Here is a 10,292-nt window from a genome sequence, read left to right on the forward strand (position 1 = left end):
GAAAAGTAAAGATTTAGAGGCGGAATTAGAAAGAACAAGCTGATAGGTGGGGGTTAGCTCACCTGGAAACACAGGGCTGAAACGCCGAAGAGCCACTCGATCCAGGAGGACACAAACAACAGGCAGTAACCAAAGCGATGCCCAGTGAGGTCAAGGGAAAGGAGAATGAGCTGAAAAATCAGACACTGAGAAAACGCTTCCTCTGGTAAAGGTCGTGAAATTCCACTCCAAGGGTCACAGATTGGCAGCCTGAAGGCCAAGTTGAGTCAAGAGAGGTTCTGTCTGGTCTGCACGGTGTTCTTTTTTAAAAATGCACAGCGTTTGCCAACATTTAAAGATCAGGAAATTCGACATAAAATCCTGGCTTCTTCTCTTTAAAAAGCAGACTATCTGGCAGTAACAGGCCTGAACTCCCTGAGGCTGGAGAGAGGAGCTGGGTTCAGAGAACAGAAACTCCCTGAGGACAGGGCTTCACCTTGTTCAATCCTGTGGCCTCAGCACCAAGAACAGTGCAGGGCACGTGGGAGACATAGAAGGTACTGGATACACGGGTGAATGAATGCCTTCTTTAAATAAGACATGCACTCTCCTGGGGTCCCCACCCAGACTGTTACCTGCCTGGTCCCTAAAGGCATTTGAGTTTTCCACTTTTTAAGACTGTTTAGTTGGAACACTCCATGTTGCCTCGTGACATGAATTCCCCATGGAACCCACTCTCATGACCACCTATGCAGGCCACTGACGCAGAAGGATAATGCGACAATATTCTTTAAGGACTTCAGTAGCCCCCTTAAATGAGCATCCTTTAAAGGTTTGGCCTCATCGTTCATCCTGTGGGCAGAAAGAAGGACTAAGAGACTTGCCAATACCTCTTCCAGTGCTTGGAACAGAGCAAGCTCTTCTGATAGGCTTCAGATCTGATCATTTGGTTTATTCATTCAACAAACACTGAACTACTTCTAAGTGCTAGCATGACCAAGGGCCACATGATATGTCTCTTACAGCTTGATGTCCCGAGATTAAAAGTTGTATCAGATGAATGATTGTCTACGTGGGAATCACTATAGACAAGAGCTGTATTGTGAGTCTACTATGTGCCAGATGTATACATTCTTAACTAATCCTCACAACCTCTGTGTTAGACATCATTGTCCCTGTTTTATAGAAAAGGAAGCCAAGACTGAGAGAAGTGGAGGAATAGGTCCACAGCACGGGCCAAAGAGGGATTTGAACGTGGATCTGCTTGGCAGCCACACCATGTGCAATCCATTACAGCTAAACTCTGTTCTCAAGGGGAGCGGGCTCAACGGTGGTCTCCAAAAATGACATGTTCAACTCCAATCCCTGGAACCTGAGAGGTGATCGTATTGGGGGAAAAACGTCTTTGCAGATGTAATTACAGATCTCAAGATGAGATCATCGCTAAATCCAGTGACCATTATTCCTGTAAGAGAAGAGAGGGCACAGAGCCACAGAGAGAAGAAGGCAACGTGAAGACAGAGGCAGAGATCTGAGTGGTGCGTCTACGAGCCACAGGACGCCAAGAATTGTCAGCAGCTGTCAGAAGCTGGGAAAGAGGCCTGGAGCAGATTTTACCTCAGATAAACCAGGAGGAACCAACACCTCCACTTCAGACTTCTGGCCTCCGCAACGATGCCAGAATAAATCTCTGTTGTTTGAAGCCACTGAGTTTGTGGTAACTTGTTACAGCACCCCTGGGAAACTAATGACATTCAAATGCTCCTGGTCCACAGACCGTAGAAATTGCCCAGAAGACCTGGCCTGTGCTGTTCATGGTGAGGGTGAGGCAGCACTCAGGATCCTAAAGCTTCACTCGTCATCTTTACCTCAGAAGCTCCCTACATCTAATCAAGCCTTTCAGCTTGAGGCCCTGCACAGCTGTATCCAGAAATGATCTCAACTCAACAAAAGTGAGCTCAACTGAGAATTACAGATACGTCCTTTGCCTTTTTGAAAGCACACTGAGTACCTCTAACAGGAATGGCATGTGGGCCAGGGCTTTGGAGAAATTCAATCTAATGCAGCAAGAGAGGACCTGGGTTCTCCTCACTAGATGATCAAATACAGCATCAGGCCAACACGGGAGGGTAGGAAAGAGGGTGTGAATTTGGTGTGGGCAATTCTGGGGAAGCTCTGGGAGAAAGGTGGGAACTGAGCTGGGCCTTGGAAAGGGACAACAGTAAGGACGATCATGATGACAATGCTGTCCTTCACTAAGTGCCTACAACACGGCACCTGCTGTCCAACTGACTTGCACAATTTTCCCCTATCATCCTCTGGCACCCCACCCAAGCTAGACCTTTGCCACCCTCATTTTCTTGAGGGGGAATCTGAGGCTTTGAGAGTGCAGTGCCAAGTTCAAGGTCACCCAGGCAGTAAACGCCAAGATTCTGACAGATGAACAGGTGGTAGGAGGAAGAGGGTCACACCAGGTGGAGTGAGTGCCTTGGGGAAGAGGAACAGAGTTGGGAGATGGGGAGGCATGGCTGAAAAGACTGGCTGGAGGGAAAATGCCCTTTGGACGACCCGAATGATCTGTTTGGCTGGGTAAGTTGTCCAAGGTGTGTGAGTACAGGACCAACTTGCTCAGGTCTATTTTTGGAGGAAGATGTTGGACTTGGACAAGGAAGCACGGTGAGAAGGGCCTGAGAAGACCTGTTTGCTTTGCGCCTCACAAATAGGAAGGGCTTAAGGGCAGGCAGAGGTGGTGGGAGTGGAAAACACAAGATGGATTTGGATGATGGGGGAGCAAGACTTGGCTTGATTTCAGGACGGCATTCAAGAGGTGAGGGCAAGGAAGCTGTCCTGACTAACCCAGAGACTTGGAAGGAGGGGCAAGGCATTAACCACAGCAGAGGGCACAGGGCAAGGGCTGCGTCAGCCCAGTGTGGTGAATTCAGTTAAAAAAAATAAAAAAAGCAAAATTGTTATCTTTTGCCTCTGGGTGCCTCCAACTCCAGACATGTCTGGTTAGCAGATGGTGGAGCCCCTCCTGCCTTCCTCCTTGCCTCCGATGGAGTCCCTTCAAGGGGAACTGGCTGGAGTTTGGAAGGCACATCTTTAAATTAAGCACATGAATAGTTTTAACCTCTCCAAATGAAACAGGACTCTCTAGGTTTGAATCACACAAGACGTGCCTCCCAAGCCCAGAACTCAGCACTGGGGCACAGAGCACCCCAAACACCGCTCACATCTCAGATATGAAACCACAAAACTTAATGAGGAGCCCTTAGCGCTGGGCACCCCCAGGCTGGCAGGAGCCCTGTCAGGACTGGTTTCTATCCACCTGCCCCTGTCTTCTCCGAAGAGCCAGGCCGTCCTCCCTCCACGCAACCCAACGGGAAGAGACGAGCTAGGAATCCGGGAACAACATGCTAAGTAGTCAGGGTCTAAGATAATCTGAACTCCGCAAACTGATCCCTTTAATAAGCCACTGGAAGAAGTGTCAACAAGCCTGGGACTGGACCGGAGTCAGAAGATCAATGTTCAAACTGTGGTTCTACCTGAGCTCCTTATTACCCAGTGGACTGGGCGGAAGCGCAGCCTTCAGTAGTAGGATGTGCTGGGGTCCCTGGGCCCGCGGCTGTTGGGCTCCCAGCCTGGGCAACAGCCAGCACCTGCATCTCTTTGCTGGAGCTACTGCAGCCCATTTTTGCCTGCCGGGACCCTCAGCCAATGACGTGGGCGCACGAATATGAAAGCCCACTTCCCAAATCTCTGGAGGGCCATTTACACTCAGGGGCTCGCCCTCCACAAGGCCTTGTCTGAAACCATTCTCCATTAGCCCCCTTCCCTGTTCTGCCTCCCCCACTCCTTCCCCAGGCAGCCCTGGGACACATCCTTCGTAAATCACTCCTATGGAAATCCTCAGGGTGAAGTCTGCTTCCAGAAAGCTTAACCAAAAGCCCAGGATCTGCTCAAGACCATCTTGGAGGAACCGTATCTTAAAAGCACTGAACAGAGTATTCAGTCCAAGGGTCACAACAGGCAAAATCTGGCAAAAAGATGTGTTTTGTTTGGCTCACAGAGTCTTTTAAAAATGTCAAGGGCCTGGCCAACATTGAAAAACTGGGAGATTTCACACAAAACCCCAGATCTTCCCTTGCCTTGAAAAATCAAGAGGATTTGGCTACCCTGAGCCTGCATTCCTGCACAGCGACATTAGCTGGGGTGGGGGGCGGCTGTACCTGTGCCTGGGGCTAGTCCCCACCAGTCCACTGACTTTTCCCAGGACCCATCTAGTCTCCAAAGTCATCGGAGTTGGCAAAGTCTTCAGATGGTGCAGGCCATCAAAAGCACTCCATAAAGTCTCAAATCCGAATAAGGCTTTTTCTTGAAAATAACTGAGCTTGAGGCTGCGGGAGAGCAGGGGTGCAGAGTTGTGTAAGATTCTGTTCTACTCCAGCTCTTTTCTCGTGCCTGGCAAGAGACTGATGGACACTTATAAACACTCTTCCGAAAGACCGTGGCTTGATGACGAGAGCTGCTGCGATAGGGAACTTGTTTGCCAGGAGCACAAAATGAAATGAAGTACAATCACTTGTGGTTTTAGCATGCAGGCGAGGAAAACAAAAGCAGGTCTTGGTTTCAGATGCTGTTTCGTGTTGCCATCAGTAAGAGGATGGCCTCAGCTCAAAAACGACATTGTAAATTGTAAACATTTCAAAATGTTGACTTGCCCGGTCTGTGTGCTTCTTTGGTTTTTTTTTTTTTTGTTTGTACTATCTTAATTTTTAATTAAAGAACAATTACAGTTGAAGCTCTTTAAATTAATGTAACTGGTAGTAGGTCATTTAAGGAACCCAGTGGTCCAGCCAGGAGTGTTGAGGGCACTGTCAGATGGGCAGTCTGTTTTACAGAGAGATGGGAGCAGGATTTATCCAGTACACGGCATAGGAGGAGGTCAGATAAGACAGCCCCTGTTGTGTAAGAGCACCTTGCAGACCCTTACCTTCAGGAAGCATGATGGACCAAAGGCTCCAGCCACACCCTGAAATCCAGCTCCTTGTTTGCAGAGTCCATGCCCCCAGGGCTGCTTGAGCACCAGTGACTGAGTGTGGTCAGGAATGGTAAGGCACACCCATCCTGGGAGACAGGGAACCCCCCTGATGGCCGCCTGGACTCCCAGACACTCCCAGACTCTCAGCAGCCCTGCCCTCACTGCCTGGGAGCACTCGGCAGTGTAGGACAGACACCCAGCCCTTCCTCAATCTCTCATTCACCCGAGGCCGTGTTTGCATTGCAGTCCGACACGCTCTCTGTCTTCTCCGGCTCCTTCTCCATTTTCTCTCACACCAGAGTTTCTCCTGATTCAAATCCTTGCAGCTTTCATCCCCTCTTGGTGTCAGCCTCCCTGAGGACGAGTTCTGCATTTGAAAATTCCTACTGCCTCTATTCAGAAAAATCGGTCAGCTCTACCCCATAATCAGAGGCTCCCAACTTTGTGGTTCCAGGACTCCAAAGAAGAAAGCCCTTACCAAAAGAACTTAACACGAGTGGGCTTTAAGGAACTGAATATGGAGTTAAGAGAAAAAGAAAAAGGAGGAGAAGGTGGGAGGAGGAGGAGACAGCTTCTCAGTAGTTCCTCTGCTTTGACAATTTTCCACTGGGAAAATGGGCACAGAGACCCCCAAAACACAGCTAGTCCACATCTCTAGGAACATCTCCCTAAGACTTTTCAGATTACCTGTCTTTCTCCGGAATCCCAGGTGTTAAATTGCCATTTGGGGATGGCATGTACAGTCCCTCAGAGAGCTGCTCGCCAAAAAGTCCTTTGTGGCCACAGTGAAGACCACAAGGCTGTCATTCTCGGCACCCCAGACCTCGACATTTCCGACTCTCATTTTGTGGAAAGGCAGAAAAGGGGAAGTACACTGCCTGCATGACAATGTGCAGTGTGCCTAAGAACCAAGAAAAGAAAGAACACGGTAACACACACACACACACACACACACACACACACACACACACACTCTGCTAAGAGGGTTAATGTTCAAAGGAAGCCTTCAGCTGGTTATTTCATAATTCACAGCAAAATAGAAAAGGGAGACCAAATCAGCAGCATCATTTATAAGCCCTGGAAAATGGAAGTTTCCAAGCTGTCATAAATAAGGATGGAGGCACTTGCCAAGTCAGAGATTTTGCCAAGTTTGAGATCCACTCAATCCTTATATCTTGGAGCTCAGAATGGAACACCAACCTTTTGGGATTTGTAATAACTTCTTCTCAGCAAAACTTTTTGCTATTTATAAGGAAGTAAAAACAAAAAGCAAAAAATATTATATGGAAAGTTTTTTTTTTTTTTTTTAAGGAGCATTAAAGCACAGTGAGTGGCGGGGAGGCAATAATGGTATAAATGGTATATGTACTGGGATTAAATTCCCATTTAATCAAACAGGGTTTAACATATGCAATATTCCTATTCTGACTGTGAGTGAGTGTGTGTGTGTGCACGTGCGTGTGTGAATTATTGTGTCTTTCCCTGCTGGTGCCTCTCTCTCTCTCTCTCAGAGACACACACCCTCTCACTTCTGTGCACATACTCCAACTGACCAATTGTAAATGTTTAATGTGCGTAAACTAAAGAAAGGATAATGTATATTTGTGTGTGTTTGTGTTGAGTGGAAAAGGGAACTAAAAGGGAAGAAGAGGGGAAGAATCATCAAAGGAAAGAAAAACATAGAGAAAACAGGTACCAAGGGCTGGGAAACTTCTCACCAGTTCATACTGGATCAAAAAGAATCAGAGCCACGAGAACGAAGAGCAGAAGTCTGATGGCTCATCTCACAGCGTGCAACAGGGGGTCCCGCAAGAGATTAAAAAAAAACAAAACACTGACTTCAGAGAAGCAGGGCCAGAAGCAGATTTTATAAGCACATGGATCTGATTTGTGTGATCTTGGACAAGTTAGTTAATTTCCCAAGTCTTTTTTTTTTTTAAATCCTCATGTGTAAAGTATGGACGATGACTGTGTCAACATCACAGATACAACCACAGCCCAGGAGGCCAAGGATGGTGTCTGTTTTGCTGTCATACCCCTCCCAGCGCCTGGCTCATGTCTGACATATAACTGACAATCAATTCTTGCTGGATTTTGAATAGACTCCATGTGAGATAAAACAAGATAACGTATTAAAGAATTGAGTATTTATATGTCTCAGTTGGGGTCACGTCAAGGAAAAAGGATTCGCCTCAAATGCTTTAAATAAAGAGATGTATTGATGAACAGACATCTGGGCAGGTTAAAGGGACAAACAAGAAATGGTGAGACACTGGACACTGACCACAGTGGGAGGCTTTTCCCACCTCTAGGCTTGAAGAGACAGATGGAGTCCATCAGCATTTTCAACTCAACAGTGTTCAGAGAAGGGGGGCGATAGAGAGGTAGTTGGCCTCCCCTAAACCCAGGAGCCTCGGTAAGTGCAGAGAGAAGACTTCACCCAGGGAGTAATCTCTGAAAAGCCTGAAACACCTTAACAGACTTAGTTCAGGTTAAAAACCTAGAACTCCCCCAAAAGGCAAAACAGTGCAGGCACCTCTGTACTTCCCCTCCTCCCCAACCCCGGCTCAAGAGTCTTTAATGAAATTCCATGACTTGACCTGAAGCTGAATTCTAATCCTTAAAGCAGATGTCCTACATTTTTATTTAGCTATTCAGCAAGACTAATAATTACTGTAGGATGAGAATTAGCAGAATGAGATGGAAGGGCGGCAAAGCAACACCAAACCTTGGAAACACAATAAAACCTTGAAAAGAACAGAGATGGAGAGATTTTACTGTTCATTAGCTGATGGTTGAGCAGAGATTTAAATTTAGTAAACACGGGCCCCGGGGTCTTGTGGTGTGTGAGATGGACTTGACCAAATGACTGGAAAATCAGCATGTGCCCTTGGCAGTCTCTTTCAGTCACTGGCTGCCAGACAGGACATTTGGGGACAGGAGCATCGATGTGACTGCAATGCTCAGATGCTGCTCTATCCCTATTGTGTTTCCAAGACAAGGAGCCGCTCAGGCATCTCCCAACACCTTGTTCCCAAGTTCAGATCCTTTCCGTGGAGGTGGCAGGATGTGTCCTCAAGCAAACCTCCCCACCACATTGCCCACCCTCACCCTCACTGAGGTGCTTCCCCTGCCATCACTCATCACTCATCCTCATTGGAGGGCAGGGACTGCTCCACATGAACGGGAAATACTTAAGCTCAAGAGTGACGAAAAAATTCACTTTGGAACAACCCAAAACAACATTCATCTTCAGGTACAAGGGACAAAGACAAACATGCTCTGGGGTTTTGTTAGCTGATTAGCAAAGAATATATACCAGATGCAACTTCTCCGTTTCATAAGGTAGAACTTAGAAAGTCTGTGCCAACTTCCCTGCTGCACCACGTACTGGCAAGTCAAGATTTGCAAGGGCTTTGCTAGTGGCAGGAATTAACGAGGGTTGGGGGGCTGCGGGTGGTGTTTCCTGGACAGAGGACGCCTCTCTCGTGATTTCAGTTAACCTTACAATTCTGCGTCTTGACAACAATCATCTCTGCTCAACTGCTAGTGCTGGTAGGAGTGACCACTGGACACTTGCACAACCCTGAGCATGCCCTAGCCACTTGCTGGACTCACCCAAGTCCTGGCCCTGCTCAAGGGTCCAGCCCATACCCACTAGCTGTTTCAAGCACCAGTTCTCAGAGCCAGCCTACCAGAATTCAAATCCTGGTGTTGCCACTCATTGGAACTAGGTAACCTGGGGCGAGTCTCTCAACCATTCTGTTCCTCAGTCTCCTAATCTTTCAAATGGGAGCAATATTAGTATCGGCCTCATCGGGTTGTTGAAAGAATCATGAAGCACTTAAAACAGCACTTGGCACACCGTGAGGAATCAGTACCTATTAACTATTTACTGCCTTTTACATTCTATGGTAAATATTGCTTTAAAATGTGTTAGAAAAGGTGGAAACCACAGTACACGTACCTTCAATTAAGTGCCGGTAAAACTTCAGTGCCACTTAACTTAAAATGATTTAACAAGGGGAAAAAAAAAGCCGAAATTACAAAATACTTTTAAATAAATGAATGTTACTACATCAAATGTGAAGCAGCTCCATCTAGGCCGATCGCATGTTGCCTGCTAGAGTTGTGACGGGAAACTACCCCGGGAAGTAGAAAGCTTATCTGTAGCTCACTGTCTGCAAACACTTGTTTCTGTGGCTGGAGGGAACTCAAGACAAGTCTCTCCTTTCAGTCTCTCAGCCAATCCATTTGTTATTTTTACTCTTAGCCAAAGATTTTAAAATGGAAAATTCAAAAATTGAAATTAATGTAGACCCTCCTCAAATGATGAAAAACTCTGAATGAATGAAGTGAGAACAAAAGACGAAGACAGTATTTGGGATATGACCTTCAACGCTCTTCTTCCAGAATCCGCAAACCAAGGAGCATCATTCGAACTAACAGAACAATCATAAAACAGATCCAAACAAACCATATCCTCTTGTTTTGTCAAAGTCACATCTGATTGTGATCAACGTGCAAGAATTTCCCGGGCAGAGAGGGAATGTAGGAGAATCACGATTACTCCTGAGAAAGCTCCAAAGTGGCCTTCACTGTTTGGACCACGTCCAGAATGATGCAGGGAGGGAAGTATTCCTTCATTTGGACGCCGTGGTTTGCAGCCATGCAATTGACATATGACCAATACATGCAAGCGAGTCTGTGATTCGAGGGCATTTCCTGAGGCACAACCAAGCCCAGTGTCAACCCAAGTCCTTCCAGGCATTTTTATCAGTGATGCTGAGTGGACCCCCACATACACCATCACATTTAATGCTCATAAGAGCCCAGTGGGGTGGGGGCACTGTCACTATTAGCATCATCTCCTGAGGAATGAAGTGGTAAAATAACTTTCCCAACGTCACTGAGCTTGTGAGCAGAGCTGGGATTCAAGCCTGCCTAGTTAAGAGTCCAGTGCCTACTGCCTTAATTATTAGATAATTTTCAAAGGGACAATGAAATCTGTTCTCAACTCAGCAGATTTAAAAGGCCATTTAAAGCACTAGTCACCAGCACTAAACAAGCTGTTTGGAGAGGGTCCACGTACTTGGCTCAATAAGACATCACGTCACATTGTTTGTCCAATTCCTAAGTCTTGGATTTGGAGCAGAACCCTTGCAGGGTTACAAGAAGGGGAAAGCAGTCTCAAATGAATCAGAGCTGGGAACCCAGCTTTTAGGTCCCATCCGAAAAGGGGAAACTGAGGGAGGGACAGTGTGGCCAGGCA

General features: G+C 46.9%; 1 protein-coding gene across 6 annotated transcripts in view; it reads right to left on the reverse strand.

Annotated features, from left to right (window-relative positions):
• NTRK2 (neurotrophic receptor tyrosine kinase 2) overlaps positions 1 to 10,292 on the reverse strand; it is a 327,821-nt gene that overhangs the window by 175,203 nt on the left and 142,326 nt on the right. The window lies entirely within an intron of this gene.

This window comes from Camelus dromedarius, chromosome 10 (genome assembly GCF_036321535.1).
Source record: "Camelus dromedarius isolate mCamDro1 chromosome 10, mCamDro1.pat, whole genome shotgun sequence".
NCBI classification, from domain to species: domain Eukaryota; kingdom Metazoa; phylum Chordata; class Mammalia; order Artiodactyla; family Camelidae; genus Camelus; species Camelus dromedarius.